The following is a 26,621-nucleotide window of genomic DNA, read 5'->3' as shown; positions in this document are numbered from 1 at the left end:
ACTATTACAGCCGGCGCCCAGAAGGGACTTTTAAAGCCGGCGGCCAGAAGGGACTTTTAAAGCCAGCGCCCAGAAGGGACTTTTAAAACCGGCATCCATGAGTGACTATTACAGCCGGCGCCCAGAAGAGACTTTTAAAACCGGCATCCATGAGTGACTATTACAACCGGCGCCCAGAAGGGACTTTTAAAACCGGCATCCATGAGTGACTATTACAGCCGGCGCCCAGAAGGGACTTTTAAAACCGGCATCCATGAGTGACTATTAAAGCCGGCGCCCAGAAGGGACTTTTAAAACCGGCATCCATGAGTGACTATTACAACCGGCGCCCAGAAGGGACTTTTAAAGCCAGCGACAAGAAGGGACTTTTAAAGCCACCGCCCAGAAGGGACTTTTAAAACCGGCATCCATGAGTGACTATTACAGCCGGCGCCCAGAAGGGACTTTTAAAACCGGCATCCATGAGTGACTATTACAACCGGCGTCCAGAAGGGACTTTTAAAGCCGGCATCCATGAGTGACTATTACAGCCGGCGCCCAGAAGGGACTTTTAAAACCGGCATCCATGAGTGACTATTACAGCCGGCGCCCAGAAGGGACTTTTAAAACCGGCATCCATGAGTGACTATTACAACCGGCGCCCAGAAGGGACTTTTAAAACCGGCATCCATGAGTGACTATTACAGCCGGCGCCCAGAAGGGACTTTTAAAACCGGCATCCATGAGTGACTATTACAGCCGGCGCCCAGAAGGGACTTTTAAAACCGGCATCCATGAGTGACTATTACAGCCGGCGCCCAGAAGGGACTTTTAAAACCTGCATCCATGAGTGACTATTACAACCGGCGCCCAGAAGGGACTTTTAAAGCCGGCATACATGAGTGACTATTTCAACCGGCGCCCAGAAGGGACTTTTAAAACCGGCATCCATGAGTGACTATTACAGCCGGCGCCCAGAAGGGACTTTTAAAACCGGCATCCATGAGTGACTATTACAGCCGGCGCCCAGAAGGGACTTTTAAAACCGGCATCCATGAGTGACTATTACAGCCGGCGCCCAGAAGGGACTTTTAAAACCGGCATCCATGAGTGACTATTACAACCGGCGCCCAGAAGGGACTTTTAAAACCGGCATCCATGAGTGACTATTACAGCCGGCGCCCAGAAGGGACTTTTAAAACCGGCATCCATGAGTGACTATTACAGCCGGCGCCCAGAAGGGACTTTTAAAACCGGCATCCATGAGTGACTATTACAGCCGGCGCCCAGAAGGGACTTTTAAAACCGGCATCCATGAGTGACTATTATAGCCGGCGCCCAGAAGGGACTTTTAAAACCGGCATCCATGAGTGACTATTACAGCCGGCGCCCAGAAGGGACTTTTAAAACCGGCATCCATGAGTGACTATTACAACCGGCGCCCAGAAGGGACTTTTAAAACCGGCATCCATGAGTGACTATTACAACCGGCGCCCAGAAGGGACTTTTAAAACCGGCATCCATGAGTGACTATTACAGCCGGCGCCCAGAAGGGACTTTTAAAACCGGCATCCATGAGTGACTATTACAGCCGGCGCCCAGAAGGGACTTTTAAAACCGGCATCCATGAGTGACTATTACAGCCGGCGCCCAGAAGGGACTTTTAAAACCGGCATCCATGAGTGACTATTACAGCCGGCGCCCAGAAGGGACTTTTAAAGCCGGCATCCATGAGTGACTATTACAACCGGCGCCCAGAAGTGACTTTTAAAGCCGGCGCCAAGAAGGGACTTTAAAACCGGCATCCATGAGTGACTATTACAGCCGGCGCCCAGAAGGGACTTTTAAAACCGGCATCCATGAGTGACTATTACAACCGGCGCCCAGAAGGGACTTTTAAAGCCGGCATCCATGAGTGACTATTACAGCCGGCGCCCAGAAGGGACTTTTAAAGCCGGCATCCATGAGTGACTATTACAACCGGCGCCCAGAAGGGACTTTTAAAACCGGCATCCATGAGTGACTATTACAGCCGGCGCCCAGAAGGGACTTTTAAAACCGGCATCCATGAGTGACTATTACAACCGGCGCCCAGAAGGGACTTTTAAAGCCGGCATCCATGAGTGACTATTACAGCCGGCACCCAGAAGGGACTTTTAAAACCGGCATCCATGAGTGACTATTACAACCGGCGCCCAGAAGGGACTTTTAAAACCGGCATCCATGAGTGACTATTACAGCCGGCGCCCAGAAGGGACTTTTAAAACCGGCATCCATGAGTCACTATTACAGCCGGCGCCCAGAAGGGACTTTTAAAACCGGCATCCATGAGTGACTATTACAGCCGGCGCCCAGAAGGGACTTTTAAAACCGGCATCCATGAGTGACTATTACAGCCGGCGCCCAGAAGGGACTTTTAAAACCGGCATCCATGAGTGACTATTACAGCCGGCGCCCAGAAGGGACTTTTAAAACCGGCATCCATGAGTGACTATTACAACCGGCGCCCAGAAGGGACTTTTAAAACCGGCATCCATGAGTGACTATTACAGCCGGCGCCCAGAAGGGACTTTTAAAACCGGCATCCATGAGTGACTATTACAGCCGGCGCCCAGAAGGGACTTTTAAAACCGGCATCCATGAGTGACTATTACAGCCGGCGCCCAGAAGGGACTTTTAAAACCGGCATCCATGAGTGACTATTACAGCCGGCGCCCAAAAGGGACTTTTAAAGCCGGCATCCATGAGTGACTATTACAACCGGCGCCCAGAAGTGACTTTTAAAGCCGGCGCCAAGAAGGGACTTTAAAACCGGCATCCATGAGTGACTATTACAGCCGGCGCCCAGAAGGGACTTTTAAAACCGGCATCCATGAGTGACTATTACAACCGGCGCCCAGAAGGGACTTTTAAAGCCAGCGCCCAGAAGGGACTTTTAAAGCCGGCATCCATGAGTGATTATTACAACCGGCTCCCAGAAGGGACTTTTAAAACCGGCATCCATGAGTGACTATTACAATCGGCGCCCAGAAGGGACTTTTAAAACCGGCATCCATGAGTGACTATTACAGCCGGCGCCCAGAAGGGACTTTTAAAACCGGCATCCATGAGTGACTATTACAGCCGGCGCCCAGAAGGGACTTTTAAAACCGGCATCCATGAGTGACTATTACAGCCGGCGCCCTGAAGGGACTTTTAAAACCGGCATCCATGAGTCACTATTACAGCCGGCGCCCAGAAGGGACTTTTAAAACCGGCATCCATGAGTGACTATTACAACCGGCGCCCAGAAGGGACTTTTAAAACCGGCATCCATGAGTGACTATTACAGCCGGCGCCCAGAAGGGACTTTTAAAACCGGCATCCATGAGTGACTATTACAGCCGGCGCCCAGAAGGGACTTTTAAAACCGGCATCCATGAGTGACTATTACAGCCGGCGCCCAGAAGGGACTTTTAAAACCGGCATCCATGAGTGACTATTACAGCCGGCGCCCAGAAGGGACTTTTAAAGCCGGCATCCATGAGTGACTATTACAACCGGCGCCCAGAAGTGACTTTTAAAGCCGGCGCCAAGAAGGGACTTTAAAACCGGCATCCATGAGTGACTATTACAGCCGGCGCCCAGAAGGGACTTTTAAAACCGGCATCCATGAGTGACTATTACAACCGGCGCCCAGAAGGGACTTTTAAAGCCAGCGCCCAGAAGGGACTTTTAAAGCCGGCATCCATGAGTGATTATTACAACCGGCTCCCAGAAGGGACTTTTAAAACCGGCATCCATGAGTGACTATTACAATCGGCGCCCAGAAGGGACTTTTAAAACCGGCATCCATGAGTGACTATTACAGCCGGCGCCCAGAAGGGACTTTTAAAACCGGCATCCATGAGTGACTATTACAACCGGCGCCCAGAAGGGACTTTTAAAACCAGCATCCATGAGTGACTATTAAAGCCGGCGCCCTGAAGGGACTTTTAAAACCGGCATCCATGAGTGACTATTACAACCAGCGCCCAGAAGGGACTTTTAAAGCCGGCATCCATGAGTGACTATTACAGCCGGCGCCCAGGAGGGACTTTTAAAACCGGCATCCATGAGTAACTATTACAACCGGCGCCCAGAAGGGACTTTTAAAACCGGCATGTATGAGTGACTATTACAGCCGGCGCCCAGAAGGGACTTTTAAAGCCGGCGGCCAGAAGGGACTTTTAAAGCCAGCGCCCAGAAGGGACTTTTAAAACCGGCATCCATGAGTGGCTATTACAGCCGGCGCCCAGAAGGGACTTTTAAAACCGGCATCCATGAGTGACTATTACAACCGGCGCCCAGAAGGGACTTTTAAAGCCGGCATACATGAGTGACTATTTCAACCGGCGCCCAGAAGGGACTTTTAAAACCGGCATCCATGAGTGACTATTACAGCCGGCGCCCAGAAGGGACTTTTAAAACCGGCATCCATGAGTGACTATTACAGCCGGCGCCCAGAAGGGACTTTTAAAACCGGCATCCATGAGTTACTATTACAGCCGGCGCCAAGAAGGGACTTTTAAAACCGGCATCCATGAGTGACTATTACAGCCGGCGCCCAGAAGGGACTTTTAAAACCGGCATCCATGAGTAACTATTACAACCGGCGCCCAGAAGGGACTTTTAAAACCGGCATCTATGAGTGACTATTACAGCCGGCGCCCAGAAGGGACTTTTAAAGCCAGCGGCCAGAAGGGACTTTTAAAGCCAGCGCCCAGAAGGGACTTTTAAAGCCAGCGCATAGAAGGGACTTTTAAAGCCAGCACCCAGAAGGGACTTTCAAAACCGGCATCCATGAGTGACTATTACAGCCGGCGCCCAGAAGGGACTTTTAAAGCCGGCGGCCAGAAGGGACTTTTAAAGCCAGCGCCCAGAAGGGACTTTAAAAACCGGCATCCATGAGTGACTATTACAACCGGCGCCCAGAAGGGACTTTTAAAACCGGCATCCATGAGTGACTATTACAGCCGGCGCCCAGAAGGGACTTTTAAAACCGGCATCCATGAGTGACTATTAAAGCCGGCGCCCAGAAGGGACTTTTAAAACCGGCATCCATGAGTGACTATTACAACCGGCGCCCAGAAGGGACTTTTAAAGCCAGCGACAAGAAGGGACTTTTAAAGCCGGCGGCCAGAAGGGACTTTTAAAGCCGGCGGCCAGAAGGGACTTTTAAAGCCACCGCCCAGAAGGGACTTTTAAAACCGGCATCCATGAGTGACTATTACAGCCGGCGCCCAGAAGGGACTTTTAAAACCGGCATCCATGAGTGACTATTACAACCGGCGCCCAGAAGGGACTTTTAAAACCGGCATCCATGAGTGACTATTACAGCCGGCGCCCAGAAGGGACTATTAAAACCGGCATCCATGAGTGACTATTACAACCGGCGCCCAGAAGGGACTTTTAAAACCGGCATCCATGAGTGACTATTACAGCCGGCGCCCAGAAGGGACTTTTAAAACCGGCATCCATAAGTGACTATTACAACCAGCGCCCAGAAGGGACTTTTAAAGCCGGCATCCATGAGTGACTATTACAGCCGGCGCCCAGGAGGGACTTTTAAAACCGGCATCCATGAGTAACTATTACAACCGGCGCCCAGAAGGGACTTTTAAAACCGGCATGTATGAGTGACTATTACAGCCGGCGCCCAGAAGGGACTTTTAAAGCCGGCGGCCAGAAGGGACTTTTAAAGCCAGCGCCCAGAAGGGACTTTTAAAACCGGCATCCATGAGTGGCTATTACAGCCGGCGCCCAGAAGGGACTTTTAAAACCGGCATCCATGAGTGACTATTACAACCGGCGCCCAGAAGGGACTTTTAAAGCCGGCATACATGAGTGACTATTTCAACCGGCGCCCAGAAGGGACTTTTAAAACCGGCATCCATGAGTGACTATTACAGCCGGCGCCCAGAAGGGACTTTTAAAACCGGCATCCATGAGTGACTATTACAGCCGGCGCCCAGAAGGGACTTTTAAAACCGGCATCCATGAGTTACTATTACAGCCGGCGCCCAGAAGGGACTTTTAAAACCGGCATCCATGAGTGACTATTACAGCCGGCGCCCAGAAGGGACTTTTAAAACCGGCATCCATGAGTAACTATTACAACCGGCGCCCAGAAGGGACTTTTAAAACCGGCATCTATGAGTGACTATTACAGCCGGCGCCCAGAAGGGACTTTTAAAGCCAGCGGCCAGAAGGGACTTTTAAAGCCAGCGCCCAGAAGGGACTTTTAAAGCCAGCGCATAGAAGGGACTTTTAAAGCCAGCACCCAGAAGGGACTTTCAAAACCGGCATCCATGAGTGACTATTACAGCCGGCGCCCAGAAGGGACTTTTAAAGCCGGCGGCCAGAAGGGACTTTTAAAGCCAGCGCCCAGAAGGGACTTTAAAAACCAGCATCCATGAGTGACTATTACAACCGGCGCCCAGAAGGGACTTTTAAAACCGGCATCCATGAGTGACTATTACAGCCGGCGCCCAGAAGGGACTTTTAAAACCGGCATCCATGAGTGACTATTAAAGCCGGCGCCCAGAAGGGACTTTTAAAACCGGCATCCATGAGTGACTATTACAGCCGGCGCCCAGAAGGGACTTTTAAAGCCGGCATCCATGAGTGACTATTACAACCGGCGCCCAGAAGGGACTTTTAAAACCGGCATCCATGAGTGACTATTACAGCCGGCGCCCAGAAGGGACTTTTAAAACCGGCATCCATGAGTGACTATTACAGCCGGCGCCCAGAAGGGACTTTTAAACCCGCATCCATGAGTGACTATTACAGCCGGCGCCCAGAAGGGACTTTTAAAACCGGCATCCATGAGTGACTATTACAGCCGGCGCCCAGAAGGGACTTTTAAAACCGGCATCCATGAGTGACTATTACAGCCGGCGCCCAGAAGGGACTTTTAAAACCGGCATCCATGAGTGACTATTACAACTGGCGCCCAGAAGGGACTTTTGAAACCGGCATCCATGAGTGACTATTACAACCGGCGCCCAGAAGGGACTTTTAAAGCCAGCGACAAGAAGGGACTTTTAAAGCCGGCGGCCAGAAGGGACTTTTAAAGCCGGCGGCCAGAAGGGACTTTTAAAGCCACCGCCCAGAAGGGACTTTTAAAACCGGCATCCATGAGTGACTATTACAGCCGGCGCCCAGAAGGGACTTTTAAAACCGGCATCCATGAGTAACTATTACAACCGGCGCCCAGAAGGGACTTTTAAAGCCGGCATCCATGAGTGACTATTACAGCCGGCGCCCAGAAGGGACTTTTAAAACCGGCATCCATGAGTGACTATTACAGCCGGCGCCCAGAAGGGACGTTTAAAACCGGCATCCATGAGTGACTATTACAGCCGGCGCCCAGAAGGGACTTTTAAAACCGGCATCCATGAGTGACTATTACAGCCGGCGCCCAGAAGGGACTTTTAAAACCGGCATCCATGAGTGACTATTACAACCGGCGCCCAGAAGGGACTTTTAAAACCGGCATCCATGAGTGACTATTACAGCCGGCGCCCAGAAGGGACTTTTAAAACCGGCATCCATGAGTGACTATTACAGCCGGCGCCCAGAAGGGACTTTTAAAACTGGCATCCATGAGTGACTATTACAACCGGCGCCCAGAAGGGACTTTTAAAACCGGCATCCATGAGTGACTATTACAGCCGGCGCCCAGAAGGGACTTTTAAAACCGGCATTCATAAGTGACTATTACAACCGGCGCCCAGAAGGGACTTTTAAAGCCGGCATCCATGAGTGACTATTACAGCCGGCGCCCAGGAGGGACTTTTAAAACCGGCATCCATGAGTAACTATTACAACCGGCGCCCAGAAGGGACTTTTAAAACCGGCATCTATGAGTGACTATTACAGCCGGCGCCCAGAAGGGACTTTTAAAGCCGGCGGCCAGAAGGGACTTTTAAAGCCAGCGCCCAGAAGGGACTTTTAAAACCGGCATCCATGAGTGGCTATTACAGCCGGCGCCCAGAAGGGACTTTTAAAACCGGCATCCATGAGTGACTATTACAACCGGCGCCCAGAAGGGACTTTTAAAGCCGGCATCCATGAGTGACTATTACAGCCGGCGCCCAGAAGGGACTTTTAAAACCGGCATCCATGAGTGACTATTACAGCCGGCGCCCAGAAGGGACTTTTAAAACCGGCATCCATGAGTGACTATTACAGCCGGCGCCCAGAAGGGACTTTTAAAACCGGCATCCATGAGTGACTATTACAGCCGGCGCCTAGAAGGGACTTTTAAAACCGGCATCCATGAGTGACTATTACAACCGGCGCCCAGAAGGGACTTTTAAAACCGGCATCCATGAGTGACTATTACAGCCGGCGCCCAGAAGGGACTTTTAAAACCGGCATCCATGAGTGACTATTACAGCCGGCGCCCAGAAGGGACTTTTAAAACCGGCATCCATGAGTGACTATTACAGCCGGCGCCCAGAAGGGACTTTTAAAACCGGCATCCATGAGTAACTATTACAACCGGCGCCCAGAAGGGACTTTTAAAACCGGCATCCATGAGTGACTATTACAGCCGGCGCCCAGAAGGGACTTTTAAAACCGGCATCCATGAGTGACTATTACAACTGGCGCCCAGAAGGGACTTTTGAAACCGGCATCCATGAGTGACTATTACAACCGGCGCCCAGAAGGGACTTTTAAAGCCAGCGACAAGAAGGGACTTTTAAAGCCGGCGGCCAGAAGGGACTTTTAAAGCCGGCGGCCAGAAGGGACTTTTAAAGCCACCGCCCAGAAGGGACTTTTAAAACCGGCATCCATGAGTGACTATTACAGCCGGCGCCCAGAAGGGACTTTTAAAACCGGCATCCATGAGTAACTATTACAACCGGCGCCCAGAAGGGACTTTTAAAGCCGGCATCCATGAGTGACTATTACAGCCGGCGCCCAGAAGGGACTTTTAAAACCGGCATCCATGAGTGACTATTACAGCCGGCGCCCAGAAGGGACTTTTAAAACCGGCATCCATGAGTGACTATTACAGCCGGCGCCCAGAAGGGACTTTTAAAACCGGCATCCATGAGTGACTATTACAGCCGGCGCCCAGAAGGGACTTTTAAAACCGGCATCCATGAGTGACTATTACAACCGGCGCCCAGAAGGGACTTTTAAAACCGGCATCCATGAGTGACTATTACAGCCGGCGCCCAGAAGGGACTTTTAAAACCGGCATCCATGAGTGACTATTACAGCCGGCGCCCAGAAGGGACTTTTAAAACTGGCATCCATGAGTGACTATTACAACCGGCGCCCAGAAGGGACTTTTAAAACCGGCATCCATGAGTGACTATTACAGCCGGCGCCCAGAAGGGACTTTTAAAACCGGCATTCATAAGTGACTATTACAACCGGCGCCCAGAAGGGACTTTTAAAGCCGGCATCCATGAGTGACTATTACAGCCGGCGCCCAGGAGGGACTTTTAAAACCGGCATCCATGAGTAACTATTACAACCGGCGCCCAGAAGGGACTTTTAAAACCGGCATCTATGAGTGACTATTACAGCCGGCGCCCAGAAGGGACTTTTAAAGCCGGCGGCCAGAAGGGACTTTTAAAGCCAGCGCCCAGAAGGGACTTTTAAAACCGGCATCCATGAGTGGCTATTACAGCCGGCGCCCAGAAGGGACTTTTAAAACCGGCATCCATGAGTGACTATTACAACCGGCGCCCAGAAGGGACTTTTAAAGCCGGCATCCATGAGTGACTATTACAGCCGGCGCCCAGAAGGGACTTTTAAAACCGGCATCCATGAGTGACTATTACAGCCGGCGCCCAGAAGGGACTTTTAAAACCGGCATCCATGAGTGACTATTACAGCCGGCGCCCAGAAGGGACTTTTAAAACCGGCATCCATGAGTGACTATTACAGCCGGCGCCTAGAAGGGACTTTTAAAACCGGCATCCATGAGTGACTATTACAACCGGCGCCCAGAAGGGACTTTTAAAACCGGCATCCATGAGTGACTATTACAGCCGGCGCCCAGAAGGGACTTTTAAAACCGGCATCCATGAGTGACTATTACAGCCGGCGCCCAGAAGGGACTTTTAAAACCGGCATCCATGAGTGACTATTACAGCCGGCGCCCAGAAGGGACTTTTAAAACCGGCATCCATGAGTAACTATTACAACCGGCGCCCAGAAGGGACTTTTAAAACCGGCATCTATGACTGACTATTACAGCCGGCGCCCAGAAGGGACTTTTAAAGCCAGCGGCCAGAAGGGACTTTTAAAGCCAGCGGCCAGAAGGGACTTTTAAAGCCAGCGCCCAGAAGGGACTTTTAAAGCCAGCGCCCAGAAGGGACTTTTAAAGCCAGCGCCCAGAAGGGACTTTTAAAACCGGCATCCATGAGTGACTATTACAGCCGGCGCCCAGAAGGGACTTTTAAAGCCGGCGGCCAGAAGGGACTTTTAAAGCCAGCGCCCAGAAGGGACTTTAAAAACCGGCATCCATGAGTGACTATTACAGCCGGTGCCCAGAAGAGACTTTTAAAACCGGCATCCATGAGTGACTATTACAACCGGCGCCCAGAAGGGACTTTTAAAACCGGCATCCATGAGTGACTATTACAGCCGGCGCCCAGAAGGGACTTTTAAAACCGGCATCCATGAGTGACTATTACAGCCGGCGCCCAGAAGGGACTTTTAAAACCGGCATCCATGAGTGACTATTACAACCGGCGCCCAGAAGGGACTTTTAAAACCGGCATCCATGAGTGACTATTACAGCCGGCGCCCAGAAGGGACTTTTAAAACCGGCATCCATGAGTGACTATTACAGCCGGCGCCCAGAAGAGACTTTTAAAACCGGCATCCATGAGTGACTATTACAACCGGCGCCCAGAAGGGACTTTTAAAACCGGCATCCATGAGTGACTATTACAGCCGGCGCCCAGAAGGGGCTTTTAAAACCGGCATCCATGAGTGACTATTACAGCCGGCGCCCAGAAGGGACTTTTAAAACCGGCATCCATGAGTGACTATTACAGCCGGCGCCCAGAAGGGACTTTTAAAACCGGCATCCATGAGTGACTATTACAGCCGGCGCCCAGAAGGGACTTTTAAAACCGGCATCCATGAGTGACTATTACAGCCGGCGCCCAGAAGGGACTTTTAAAACCGGCATCCATGAGTGACTATTACAACCGGCGCCCAGAAGGGACTTTTAAAACCGGCATCCATGAGTGACTATTACAGCCGGCGCCCAGAAGGGACTTTTAAAACCGGCATCCATGAGTGACTATTACAGCCGGCGCCCAGAAGGGACTTTTAAAACCGGCATCCATGAGTGACTATTACAACCGGCGCCCAGAAGGGACTTTTAAAACCGGCATCCATGAGTGACTATTACAGCCGGCGCCCAGAAGGGACTTTTAAAACCGGCATCCATAAGTGACTATTACAACCGGCGCCCAGAAGGGACTTTTAAAGCCGGCATCCATGAGTGACTATTACAGCCGGCGCCCAGGAGGGACTTTTAAAACCGGCATCCATGAGTAACTATTACAACCGGCGCCCAGAAGGGACTTTTAAAACCGGCATCTATGAGTGACTATTACAGCCGGCGCCCAGAAGGGACTTTTAAAACCGGCATCCATGAGTGACTATTACAACCGGCGCCCAGAAGGGACTTTTAAAACCGGCATCCATGAGTGACTATTACAGCCGGCGCCCAGAAGGGACTTTTAAAACCGGCATCCATGAGTGACTATTACAGCCGGCGCCCAGAAGGGACTTTTAAAACCGGCATCCATGAGTGACTATTACAACCGGCGCCCAGAAGGGACTTTTAAAACCGGCATCCATGAGTGACTATTACAGCCGGCGCCCAGAAGGGACTTTTAAAACCGGCATCCATAAGTGACTATTACAACCGGCGCCCAGAAGGGACTTTTAAAGCCGGCATCCATGAGTGACTATTACAGCCGGCGCCCAGGAGGGACTTTTAAAACCGGCATCCATGAGTAACTATTACAACCGGCGCCCAGAAGGGACTTTTAAAACCGGCATCTATGAGTGACTATTACAGCCGGCGCCCAGAAGGGACTTTTAAAGCCGGCGGCCAGAAGGGACTTTTAAAGCCAGCGCCCAGAAGGGACTTTTAAAACCGGCATCCATGAGTGGCTATTACAGCCGGCGCCCAGAAGGGACTTTTAAAACCGGCATCCATGAGTGACTATTACAACCGGCGCCCAGAAGGGACTTTTAAAGCCGGCATACATGAGTGACTATTTCAACCGGCGCCCAGAAGGGACTTTTAAAACCGGCATCCATGAGTGACTATTACAGCCGGCGCCCAGAAGGGACTTTTAAAACCGGCATCCATGAGTAACTATTACAACCGGCGCCCAGAAGGGACTTTTAAAACCGGCATCTATGAGTGACTATTACAGCCGGCGCCCAGAAGGGACTTTTAAAGCCAGCGGCCAGAAGGGACTTTTAAAGCCAGCGCTCAGAAGGGACTTTTAAAGCCAGCGCCCAGAAGGGACTTTTAAAACCGGCATCCATGAGTGACTATTACAGCCGGCGCCCAGAAGGGACTTTTAAAGCCGGCGGCCAGAAGGGACTTTTAAAGCCAGCGCCCAGAAGGGACTTTAAAAACCGGCATCCATGAGTGACTATTACAGCCGGCGCCCAGAAGAGACTTTTAAAACCGGCATCCATGAGTGACTATTACAACCGGCGCCCAGAAGGGACTTTTAAAACCGGCATCCATGAATGACTATTACAGCCGGCGCCCAGAAGGGACTTTTAAAACCGGCATCCATGAGTGACTATTACAGCCGGCGCCCAGAAGGGACTTTTAAAACCGGCATCCATGAGTGACTATTACAACCGGCGCCCAGAAGGGACTTTTAAAACCGGCATCCATGAGTGACTATTACAGCCGGCGCCCAGAAGGGACTTTTAAAACCGGCATCCATGAGTGACTATTACAACCGGCGCCCAGAAGGGACTTTTAAAGCCGGCATCCATGAGTGACTATTACAGCCGGCGCCCAGAAGGGACTTTTAAAGCCGGCATCCATGAGTGACTATTACAACCGGCGCCCAGAAGGGACTTTTAAAACCGGCATCCATGAGTGACTATTACAGCCGGCGCCCAGAAGGGACTTTTAAAACCGGCATCCATGAGTGACTATTACAACCGGCGCCCAGAAGGGACTTTTAAAACCGGCATCCATGAGTGACTATTACAGCCGGCGCCCAGAAGGGACTTTTAAAACCGGCATCCATGAGTGACTATTACAGCCGGCGCCCAGAAGGGACTTTTAAAACCGGCATCCATGAGTGACTATTACAGCCGGCGCCCAGAAGGGACTTTTAAAACCGGCATCCATGAGTGACTATTACAGCCGGCGCCCAGAAGGGACTTTTAAAACCGGCATCCATGAGTGACTATTACAGCCGGCGCCCAGAAGGGACTTTTAAAACCGGCATCCATGAGTGACTATTACAACTGGCGCCCAGAAGGGACTTTTGAAACCGGCATCCATGAGTGACTATTACAACCGGCGCCCAGAAGGGACTTTTAAAGCCAGCGACAAGAAGGGACTTTTAAAGCCGGCGGCCAGAAGGGACTTTTAAAGCCGGCGGCCAGAAGGGACTTTTAAAGCCACCGCCCAGAAGGGACTTTTAAAACCGGCATCCATGAGTGACTATTACAGCCGGCGCCCAGAAGGGACTTTTAAAACCGGCATCCATGAGTGACTATTACAACCGGCGCCCAGAAGGGACTTTTAAAGCCGGCATCCATGAGTGACTATTACAGCCGGCGCCCAGAAGGGACTTTTAAAACCGGCATCCATGAGTGACTATTACAACCGGCGCCCAGAAGGGACTTTTAAAACCGGCATCCATGAGTGACTATTACAGCCGGCGCCCAGAAGGGACTTTTAAAACCGGCATCCATGAGTGACTATTACAGCCGGCGCCCAGAAGGGACTTTTAAAACCGGCATCCATGAGTGACTATTACAGCCGGCGCCCAGAAGGGACTTTTAAAACCGGCATCCATGAGTGACTATTACAACCGGCGCCCAGAAGGGACTTTTAAAACCGGCATCCATGAGTGACTATTACAGCCGGCGCCCAGAAGGGACTTTTAAAACCGGCATCCATGAGTGACTATTACAGCCGGCGCCCAGAAGGGACTTTTAAAACTGGCATCCATGAGTGACTATTACAACCGGCGCCCAGAAGGGACTTTTAAAACCGGCATCCATGAGTGACTATTACAGCCGGCGCCCAGAAGGGACTTTTAAAACCGGCATTCATAAGTGACTATTACAACCGGCGCCCAGAAGGGACTTTTAAAGCCGGCATCCATGAGTGACTATTACAGCCGGCGCCCAGGAGGGACTTTTAAAACCGGCATCCATGAGTAACTATTACAACCGGCGCCCAGAAGGGACTTTTAAAACCGGCATCTATGAGTGACTATTACAGCCGGCGCCCAGAAGGGACTTTTAAAGCCGGCGGCCAGAAGGGACTTTTAAAGCCAGCGCCCAGAAGGGACTTTTAAAACCGGCATCCATGAGTGGCTATTACAGCCGGCGCCCAGAAGGGACTTTTAAAACCGGCATTCATGAGTGACTATTACAACCGGCGCCCAGAAGGGACTTTTAAAGCCGGCATACATGAGTGACTATTTCAACCGGCGCCCAGAAGGGACTTTTAAAACCGGCATCCATGAGTGACTATTACAGCCGGCGCCCAGAAGGGACTTTTAAAACCGGCATCCATGAGTTACTATTACAGCCGGCGCCCAGAAGGGACTTTTAAAACCGGCATCCATGAGTGACTATTACAGCCGGCGCCCAGAAGGGACTTTTAAAACCGGCATCCATGAGTAACTATTACAACCGGCGCCCAGAAGGGACTTTTAAAACCGGCATCTATGAGTGACTATTACAGCCGGCGCCCAGAAGGGACTTTTAAAGCCAGCGGCCAGAAGGGACTTTTAAAGCCAGCGCCCAGAAGGGACTTTTAAAGCCAGCGCCCAGAAGGGACTTTTAAAGCCAGCGCCCAGAAGGGACTTTTAAAACCGGCATCCATGAGTGACTATTACAGCCGGCGCCCAGAAGGGACTTTTAAAGCCGGCGGCCAGAAGGGACTTTTAAAGCCAGCGCCCAGAAGGGACTTTAAAAACCGGCATCCATGAGTGACTATTACAGCCGGCGCCCAGAAGAGACTTTTAAAACCGGCATCCATGAGTGACTATTACAACCGGCGCCCAGAAGGGACTTTTAAAACCGACATCCATGAATGACTATTACAGCCGGCGCCCAGAAGGGACTTTTAAAACCGGCATCCATGAGTGACTATTACAGCCGGCGCCCAGAAGGGACTTTTAAAGCCGGCGGCCAGAAGGGACTTTTAAAGCCAGCGCCCAGAAGGGACTTTAAAAACCGGCATCCATGAGTGACTATTACAGCCGGCGCCCAGAAGAGACTTTTAAAACCGGCATCCATGAGTGACTATTACAACCGGCGCCCAGAAGGGACTTTTAAAACCGGCATCCATGAATGACTATTACAGCCGGCGCCCAGAAGGGACTTTTAAAACCGGCATCCATGAGTGACTATTACAGCCGGCGCCCAGAAGGGACTTTTAAAACCGGCATCCATGAGTGACTATTACAACCGGCGCCCAGAAGGGACTTTTAAAACCGGCATCCATGAGTGACTATTACAGCCGGCGCCCAGAAGGGACTTTTAAAACCGGCATCCATGAGTGACTATTACAACCGGCGCCCAGAAGGGACTTTTAAAGCCGGCATCCATGAGTGACTATTACAGCCGGCGCCCAGAAGGGACTTTTAAAGCCGGCATCCATGAGTGACTATTACAACCGGCGCCCAGAAGGGACTTTTAAAACCGGCATCCATGAGTGACTATTACAGCCGGCGCCCAGAAGGGACTTTTAAAACCGGCATCCATGAGTGACTATTACAACCGGCGCCCAGAAGGGACTTTTAAAACCGGCATCCATGAGTGACTATTACAGCCGGCGCCCAGAAGGGACTTTTAAAACCGGCATCCATGAGTGACTATTACAGCCGGCGCCCAGAAGGGACTTTTAAAACCGGCATCCATGAGTGACTATTACAGCCGGCGCCCAGAAGGGACTTTTAAAACCGGCATCCATGAGTGACTATTACAGCCGGCGCCCAGAAGGGACTTTTAAAACCGGCATCCATGAGTGACTATTACAGCCGGCGCCCAGAAGGGACTTTTAAAACCGGCATCCATGAGTGACTATTACAACTGGCGCCCAGAAGGGACTTTTGAAACCGGCATCCATGAGTGACTATTACAACCGGCGCCCAGAAGGGACTTTTAAAGCCAGCGACAAGAAGGGACTTTTAAAGCCGGCGGCCAGAAGGGACTTTTAAAGCCGGCGGCCAGAAGGGACTTTTAAAGCCACCGCCCAGAAGGGACTTTTAAAACCGGCATCCATGAGTGACTATTACAGCCGGCGCCCAGAAGGGACTTTTAAAACCGGCATCCATGAGTGACTATTACAACCGGCGCCCAGAAGGGACTTTAAAAGCCGGCATCCATGAGTGACTATTACAGCCGGCGCCCAGAAGGGACTTTTAAAACCGGCATCCATGAGTGACTATTACAACCGGCGCCCAGAAGGGACTTTTAAAACCGGCATCCATGAGTGACTATTACAGCCGGCGCCCAGAAGGGACTTTTAAAACCGGCATCCATGAGTGACTATTACAGCCGGCGCCCAGAAGGGACTTTTAAAACCGGCATCCATGAGTGACTATTACAGCCGGCGCCCAGAAGGGACTTTTAAAACCGGCATCCATGAGTGACTATTACAACCGGCGCCCAGAAGGGACTTTTAAAACCGGCATCCATGAGTGACTATTACAGCCGGCGCCCAGAAGGGACTTTTAAAACCGGCATCCATGAGTGACTATTACAGCCGGCGCCCAGAAGGGACTTTTAAAACTGGCATCCATGAGTGACTATTACAACCGGCGCCCAGAAGGGACTTTTAAAACCGGCATCCATGAGTGACTATTACAGCCGGCGCCCAGAAGGGACTTTTAAAACCGGCATTCATAAGTGACTATTACAACCGGCGCCCAGAAGGGACTTTTAAAGCCGGCATCCATGAGTGACTATTACAGCCGGCGCCCAGAAGGGACTTTTAAAACCGGCATCCATGAGTAACTATTACAACCGGCGCCCAGAAGGGACTTTTAAAACCGGCATCTATGAGTGACTATTACAGCCGGCGCCCAGAAGGGACTTTTAAAGCCGGCGGCCAGAAGGGACTTTTAAAGCCAGCGCCCAGAAGGGACTTTTAAAACCGGCATCCATGAGTGGCTATTACAGCCGGCGCCCAGAAGGGACTTTTAAAACCGGCATCCATGAGCGACTATTACAACCGGCGCCCAGAAGGGACTTTTAAAGCCGGCATACATGAGTGACTATTTCAACCGGCGCCCAGAAGGGACTTTTAAAACCGGCATCCATGAGTGACTATTACAGCCGGCGCCCAGAAGGGACTTTTAAAACCGGCATCCATGAGTTACTATTACAGCCGGCGCCCAGAAGGGACTTTTAAAACCGGCATCCATGAGTGACTATTACAGCCGGCGCCCAGAAGGGACTTTTAAAACCGGCATCCATGAGTAACTATTACAACCGGCGCCCAGAAGGGACTTTTAAAACCGGCATCTATGAGTGACTATTACAGCCGGCGCCCAGAAGGGACTTTTAAAGCCAGCGGCCAGAAGGGACTTTTAAAGCCAGCGCCCAGAAGGGACTTTTAAAGCCAGCGCCCAGAAGGGACTTTTAAAGCCAGCGCCCAGAAGGGACTTTTAAAGCCAGCGCCCAGAAGGGACTTTTAAAACCGGCATCCATGAGTGACTATTACAGCCGGCGCCCAGAAGGGACTTTTAAAACCGGCATCCATGAGTGACTATTACAACCGGCGCCCAGAAGGGACTTTTAAAACCGGCATCCATGAATGACTATTACAGCCGGCGCCCAGAAGGGACTTTTAAAACCGGCATCCATGAGTGACTATTACAGCCGGCGCCCAGAAGGGACTTTTAAAACCGGCATCCATGAGTGACTATTACAACCGGCGCCCAGAAGGGACTTTTAAAACCAGCATCCATGAGTGACTATTACAGCCGGCGCCCAGAAGGGACTTTTAAAACCGGCATCCATGAGTGACTATTACAACCGGCGCCCAGAAGGGACTTTTAAAGCCGGCATCCATGAGTGACTATTACAGCCGGCGCCCAGAAGGGACTTTTAAAGCCGGCATCCATGAGTGACTATTACAACCGGCGCCCAGAAGGGACTTTTAAAACCGGCATCCATGAGTGACTATTACAGCCGGCGCCCAGAAGGGACTTTTAAAACCGGCATCCATGAGTGACTATTACAACCGGCGCCCAGAAGGGACTTTTAAAGCCGGCATCCATGAGTGACTATTACAGCCGGCACCCAGAAGGGACTTTTAAAACCGGCATGTATGAGTGACTATTACAGCCGGCGCCCAGAAGGGACTTTTAAAGCCGGCGGCCAGAAGGGACTTTTAAAGCCAGCGCCCAGAAGGGACTTTTAAAACCGGCATCCATGAGTGGCTATTACAGCCGGCGCCCAGAAGGGACTTTTAAAACCGGCATCCATGAGTGACTATTACAACCGGCGCCCAGAAGGGACTTTTAAAGCCGGCATACATGAGTGACTATTTCAACCGGCGCCCAGAAGGGACTTTTAAAACCGGCATCCATGAGTGACTATTACAGCCGGCGCCCAGAAGGGACTTTTAAAACCGGCATCCATGAGTGACTATTACAGCCGGCGCCTAGAAGGGACTTTTAAAACCGGCATCCATGAGTTACTATTACAGCCGGCGCCCAGAAGGGACTTTTAAAACCGGCATCCATGAGTGACTATTACAGCCGGCGCCCAGAAGGGACTTTTAAAACCGGCATCCATGAGTAACTATTACAACCGGCGCCCAGAAGGGAATTTTTAAAACCGGCATCTATGAGTGACTATTACAGCCGGCGCCCAGAAGGGACTTTTAAAGCCAGCGGCCAGAAGGGACTTTTAAAGCCAGCGCCCAGAAGGGACTTTTAAAGCCAGCGCATAGAAGGGACTTTTAAAGCCAGCGCATAGAAGGGACTTTTAAAGCCAGCGCCCAGAAGGGACTTTCAAAACCGGCATCCATGAGTGACTATTACAGCCGGCGCCCAGAAGGGACTTTTAAAGCCGGCGGCCAGAAGGGACTTTTAAAGCCAGCGCCCAGAAGGGACTTTAAAAACCGGCATCCATGAGTGACTATTACAACCGGCGCCCAGAAGGGACTTTTAAAACCGGCATCCATGAGTGACTATTACAGCCGGCGCCCAGAAGGGACTTTTAAAACCGGCATCCATGAGTGACTATTACAGCCGGCGCCCAGAAGGGACTTTTAAAACCGGCATCCATGAGTGACTATTACAACCGGCGCCCAGAAGGGACTTTTAAAACCGGCATCCATGAGTGACTATTACAGCCGGCGCCCAGAAGGGACTTTTAAAACCGGCATCCATGAGTGACTATTACAGCCGGCGCCCAGAAGGGACTTTTAAAACCGGCATCCATGAGTGACTATTACAGCCGGCGCCCAGAAGGGACTTTTAAAACCGGCATCCATGAGTAACTATTACAACCGGCGCCCAGAAGGGACTTTTAAAACCGGCATCTATGAGTGACTATTACAGCCGGCGCCCAGAAGGGACTTTTAAAGCCAGCGGCCAGAAGGGACTTTTAAAGCCAGCGGCCAGAAGGGACTTTTAAAGCCAGCGCCCAGAAGGGACTTTTAAAGCCAGCGCCCAGAAGGGACTTTTAAAGCCAGCGCCCAGAAGGGACTTTTAAAACCGGCATCCATGAGTGACTATTACAGCCGGCGCCCAGAAGGGACTTTTAAAGCCGGCGGCCAGAAGGGACTTTTAAAGCCAGCGCCCAGAAGGGACTTTAAAAACCGGCATCCATGAGTGACTATTACAGCCGGTGCCCAGAAGAGACTTTTAAAACCGGCATCCATGAGTGACTATTACAACCGGCGCCCAGAAGGGACTTTTAAAACCGGCATCCATGAGTGACTATTACAGCCGGCGCCCAGAAGGGACTTTTAAAACCGGCATCCATGAGTGACTATTACAGCCGGCGCCCAGAAGGGACTTTTAAAACCGGCATCCATGAGTGACTATTACAACCGGCGCCCAGAAGGGACTTTTAAAACCGGCATCCATGAGTGACTATTACAGCCGGCGCCCAGAAGGGACTTTTAAAACCGGCATCCATGAGTGACTATTACAGCCGGCGCCCAGAAGGGACTTTTAAAACCGGCATCCATGAGTGACTATTACAGCCGGCACCCAGAAGGGACTTTTAAAACCGGCATCCATGAGTAACTATTACAACCGGCGCCCAGAAGGGACTTTTAAAACCGGCATCTATGAGTGACTATTACAGCCGGCGCCCAGAATGGACTTTTAAAGCCAGCGGCCAGAAGGGACTTTTAAAGCCAGCGCCCAGAAGGGACTTTTAAAGCCAGCGCCCAGAAGGGACTTTAAAAACCGGCATCCATGAGTGACTATTACAGCCGGTGCCCAGAAGAGACTTTTAAAACCGGCATCCATGAGTGACTATTACAACCGGCGCCCAGAAGGGACTTTTAAAACCGGCATCCATAAGTGACTATTACAACCGGCGCCCAGAAGGGACTTTTAAAGCCGGCATCCATGAGTGACTATTACAGCCGGCGCCCAGGAGGGACTTTTAAAACCGGCATCCATGAGTAACTATTACAACCGGCGCCCAGAAGGGACTTTTAAAACCGGCATCTATGAGTGACTATTACAGCCGGCGCCCAGAAGGGACTTTTAAAGCCGGCGGCCAGAAGGGACTTTTAAAGCCAGCGCCCAGAAGGGACTTTTAAAACCGGCATCCATGAGTGGCTATTACAGCCGGCGCCCAGAAGGGACTTTTAAAACCGGCATCCATGAGTGACTATTACAACCGGCGCCCAGAAGGGACTTTTAAAGCCGGCATACATGAGTGACTATTTCAACCGGCGCCCAGAAGGGACTTTTAAAACCGGCATCCATGAGTGACTATTACAGCCGGCGCCCAGAAGGGACTTTTAAAACCGGCATCCATGAGTAACTATTACAACCGGCGCCCAGAAGGGACTTTTAAAACCGGCATCTATGAGTGACTATTACAGCCGGCGCCCAGAAGGGACTTTTAAAGCCAGCGGCCAGAAGGGACTTTTAAAGCCAGCGCTCAGAAGGGACTTTTAAAGCCAGCGCCCAGAAGGGACTTTTAAAACCGGCATCCATGAGTGACTATTACAGCCGGCGCCCAGAAGGGACTTTTAAAGCCGGCGGCCAGAAGGGACTTTTAAAGCCAGCGCCCAGAAGGGACTTTAAAAACCGGCATCCATGAGTGACTATTACAGCCGGCGCCCAGAAGAGACTTTTAAAACCGGCATCCATGAGTGACTATTACAACCGGCGCCCAGAAGGGACTTTTAAAACCGGCATCCATGAATGACTATTACAGCCGGCGCCCAGAAGGGACTTTTAAAACCGGCATCCATGAGTGACTATTACAGCCGGCGCCCAGAAGGGACTTTTAAAACCGGCATCCATGAGTGACTATTACAACCGGCGCCCAGAAGGGACTTTTAAAACCGGCATCCATGAGTGACTATTACAGCCGGCGCCCAGAAGGGACTTTTAAAACCGGCATCCATGAGTGACTATTACAACCGGCGCCCAGAAGGGACTTTTAAAGCCGGCATCCATGAGTGACTATTACAGCCGGCGCCCAGAAGGGACTTTTAAAGCCGGCATCCATGAGTGACTATTACAACCGGCGCCCAGAAGGGACTTTTAAAACCGGCATCCATGAGTGACTATTACAGCCGGCGCCCAGAAGGGACTTTTAAAACCGGCATACATGAGTGACTATTACAACCGGCGCCCAGAAGGGACTTTTAAAACCGGCATCCATGAGTGACTATTACAGCCGGCGCCCAGAAGGGACTTTTAAAACCGGCATCCATGAGTGACTATTACAGCCGGCGCCCAGAAGGGACTTTTAAAACCGGCATCCATGAGTGACTATTACAGCCGGCGCCCAGAAGGGACTTTTAAAACCGGCATCCATGAGTGACTATTACAGCCGGCGCCCAGAAGGGACTTTTAAAACCGGCATCCATGAGTGACTATTACAGCCGGCGCCCAGAAGGGACTTTTAAAACCGGCATCCATGAGTGACTATTACAACTGGCGCCCAGAAGGGACTTTTGAAACCGGCATCCATGAGTGACTATTACAACCGGCGCCCAGAAGGGACTTTTAAAGCCAGCGACAAGAAGGGACTTTTAAAGCCGGCGGCCAGAAGGGACTTTTAAAGCCGGCGGCCAGAAGGGACTTTTAAAGCCACCGCCCAGAAGGGACTTTTAAAACCGGCATCCATGAGTGACTATTACAGCCGGCGCCCAGAAGGGACTTTTAAAACCGGCATCCATGAGTGACTATTACAACCGGCGCCCAGAAGGGACTTTTAAAGCCGGCATCCATGAGTGACTATTACAGCCGGCGCCCAGAAGGGACTTTTAAAACCGGCATCCATGAGTGACTATTACAACCGGCGCCCAGAAGGGACTTTTAAAACCGGCATCCATGAGTGACTATTACAGCCGGCGCCCAGAAGGGACTTTTAAAACCGGCATCCATGAGTGACTATTACAGCCGGCGCCCAGAAGGGACTTTTAAAACCGGCATCCATGAGTGACTATTACAGCCGGCGCCCAGAAGGGACTTTTAAAACCGGCATCCATGAGTGACTATTACAACCGGCGCCCAGAAGGGACTTTTAAAACCGGCATCCATGAGTGACTATTACAGCCGGCGCCCAGAAGGGACTTTTAAAACCGGCATCCATGAGTGACTATTACAGCCGGCGCCCAGAAGGGACTTTTAAAACTGGCATCCATGAGTGACTATTACAACCGGCGCCCAGAAGGGACTTTTAAAACCGGCATCCATGAGTGACTATTACAGCCGGCGCCCAGAAGGGACTTTTAAAACCGGCATTCATAAGTGACTATTACAACCGGCGCCCAGAAGGGACTTTTAAAGCCGGCATCCATGAGTGACTATTACAGCCGGCGCCCAGGAGGGACTTTTAAAACCGGCATCCATGAGTAACTATTACAACCGGCGCCCAGAAGGGACTTTTAAAACCGGCATCTATGAGTGACTATTACAGCCGGCGCCCAGAAGGGACTTTTAAAGCCGGCGGCCAGAAGGGACTTTTAAAGCCAGCGCCCAGAAGGGACTTTTAAAACCGGCATCCATGAGTGGCTATTACAGCCGGCGCCCAGAAGGGACTTTTAAAACCGGCATTCATGAGTGACTATTACAACCGGCGCCCAGAAGGGACTTTTAAAGCTGGCATACATGAGTGACTATTTCAACCGGCGCCCAGAAGGGACTTTTAAAACCGGCATCCATGAGTGACTATTACAGCCGGCGCCCAGAAGGGACTTTTAAAACCGGCATCCATGAGTTACTATTACAGCCGGCGCCCAGAAGGGACTTTTAAAACCGGCATCCATGAGTGACTATTACAGCCGGCGCCCAGAAGGGACTTTTAAAACCGGCATCCATGAGTAACTATTACAACCGGCGCCCAGAAGGGACTTTTAAAACCGGCATCTATGAGTGACTATTACAGCCGGCGCCCAGAAGGGACTTTTAAAGCCAGCGGCCAGAAGGGACTTTTAAAGCCAGCGCCCAGAAGGGACTTTTAAAGCCAGCGCCCAGAAGGGACTTTTAAAGCCAGCGCCCAGAAGGGACTTTTAAAGCCAGCGCCCAGAAGGGACTTTTAAAACCGGCATCCATGAGTGACTATTACAGCCGGCGCCCAGAAGGGACTTTTAAAACCGGCATCCATGAGTGACTATTACAACCGGCGCCCAGAAGGGACTTTTAAAACCGGCATCCATGAATGACTATTACAGCCGGCGCCCAGAAGGGACTTTTAAAACCGGCATCCATGAGTGACTATTACAGCCGGCGCCCAGAAGGGACTTTTAAAACCGGCATCCATGAGTGACTATTACAACCGGCGCCCAGAAGGGACTTTTAAAACCAGCATCCATGAGTGACTATTACAGCCGGCGCCCAGAAGGGACTTTTAAAACCGGCATCCATGAGTGACTATTACAACCGGCGCCCAGAAGGGACTTTTAAAGCCGGCATCCATGAGTGACTATTACAGCCGGCGCCCAGAAGGGACTTTTAAAGCCGGCATCCATGAGTGACTATTACAACCGGCGCCCAGAAGAAACTTTTAAAACCGGCATCCATGAGTGACTATTACAGCCGGCGCCCAGAAGGGACTTTTAAAACCGGCATCCATGAGTGACTATTACAACCGGCGCCCAGAAGGGACTTTTAAAGCCGGCATCCATGAGTGACTATTACAGCCGGCACCCAGAAGGGACTTTTAAAACCGGCATGTATGAGTGACTATTACAGCCGGCGCCCAGAAGGGACTTTTAAAGCCGGCGGCCAGAAGGGACTTTTAAAGCCAGCGCCCAGAAGGGACTTTTAAAACCGGCATCCATGAGTGGCTATTACAGCCGGCGCCCAGAAGGGACTTTTAAAACCGGCATCCATGAGTGACTATTACAACCGGCGCCCAGAAGGGACTTTTAAAGCCGGCATACATGAGTGACTATTTCAACCGGCGCCCAGAAGGGACTTTTAAAACCGGCATCCATGAGTGACTATTACAGCCGGCGCCCAGAAGGGACTTTTAAAACCGGCATCCATGAGTGACTATTACAGCCGGCGCCTAGAAGGGACTTTTAAAACCGGCATCCATGAGTTACTATTACAGCCGGCGCCCAGAAGGGACTTTTAAAACCGGCATCCATGAGTGACTATTACAGCCGGCGCCCAGAAGGGACTTTTAAAACCGGCATCCATGAGTAACTATTACAACCGGCGCCCAGAAGGGACTTTTAAAACCGGCATCTATGAGTGACTATTACAGCCGGCGCCCAGAAGGGACTTTTAAAGCCAGCGGCCAGAAGGGACTTTTAAAGCCAGCGCCCAGAAGGGACTTTTAAAGCCAGCGCATAGAAGGGACTTTTAAAGCCAGCGCATAGAAGGGACTTTTAAAGCCAGCGCCCAGAAGGGACTTTCAAAACCGGCATCCATGAGTGACTATTACAGCCGGCGCCCAGAAGGGACTTTTAAAGCCGGCGGCCAGAAGGGACTTTTAAAGCCAGCGCCCAGAAGGGACTTTAAAAACCGGCATCCATGAGTGACTATTACAACCGGCGCCCAGAAGGGACTTTTAAAACCGGCATCCATGAGTGACTATTACAGCCGGCGCCCAGAAGGGACTTTTAAAACCGGCATCCATGAGTGACTATTAAAGCCGGCGCCCAGAAGGGACTTTTAAAACCGGCATCCATGAGTGACTATTACAACCGGCGCCCAGAAGGGACTTTTAAAGCCAGCGACAAGAAGAGACTTTTAAAGCCGGCGGCCAGAAGGGACTTTTAAAGCCACCGCCCAGAAGGGACTTTTAAAACCGGCATCCATGAGTGACTATTACAGCCGGCGCCCAGAAGGGACTTTTAAAACCGGCATCCATGAGTGACTATTACAACCGGCGCCCAGAAGGGACTTTTAAAGCCGGCATCCATGAGTGACTATTACAGCCGGCGCCCAGAAGGGACTTTTAAAACCGGCATCCATGAGTGACTATTACAACCGGCGCCCAGAAGGGACTTTTAAAACCGGCATCCATGAGTGACTATTACAGCCGGCGCCCAGAAGGGACTTTTAAAACCGGCATCCATGAGTGACTATTACAGCCGGCGCCCAGAAGGGACTTTTAAAACCGGCATCCATGAGTGACTATTACAGCCGGCGCCCAGAAGGGACTTTTAAAACCGGCATCCATGAGTGACTATTACAACCGGCGCCCAGAAGGGACTTTTAAAACCGGCATCCATGAGTGACTATTACAGCCGGCGCCCAGAAGGGACTTTTAAAACCGGCATCCATGAGTGACTATTACAGCCGGCGCCCAGAAGGGACTTTTAAAACCGGCATCCATGAGTGACTATTACAACCGGCGCCCAGAAGGGACTTTTAAAACCGGCATCCATGAGTGACTATTACAGCCGACGCCCAGAAGGGACTTTTAAAACCGGCATCCATAAGTGACTATTACAACCGGCGCCCAGAAGGGACTTTTAAAGCCGGCATCCATGAGTGACTATTACAGCCGGCGCCCAGGAGGGACTTTTAAAACCGGCATCTATGAGTGACTATTACAGCCGGCGCCCAGAAGGGACTTTTAAAGCCGGCGGCCAGAAGGGACTTTTAAAGCCAGCGCCCAAAAGGGACTTTTAAAACCGGCATCCATGAGTGGCTATTACAGCCGGCGCCCAGAAGGGACTTTTAAAACCGGCATCCATGAGTGACTATTACAACCGGCGCCCAGAAGGG

The sequence above is a fragment of the Hyperolius riggenbachi genome, chromosome 2 (assembly GCF_040937935.1).
Source record: "Hyperolius riggenbachi isolate aHypRig1 chromosome 2, aHypRig1.pri, whole genome shotgun sequence".
In the NCBI taxonomy this organism is placed as follows: domain Eukaryota; kingdom Metazoa; phylum Chordata; class Amphibia; order Anura; family Hyperoliidae; genus Hyperolius; species Hyperolius riggenbachi.
Note: the sequence above shows the minus strand (reverse complement) of the source record.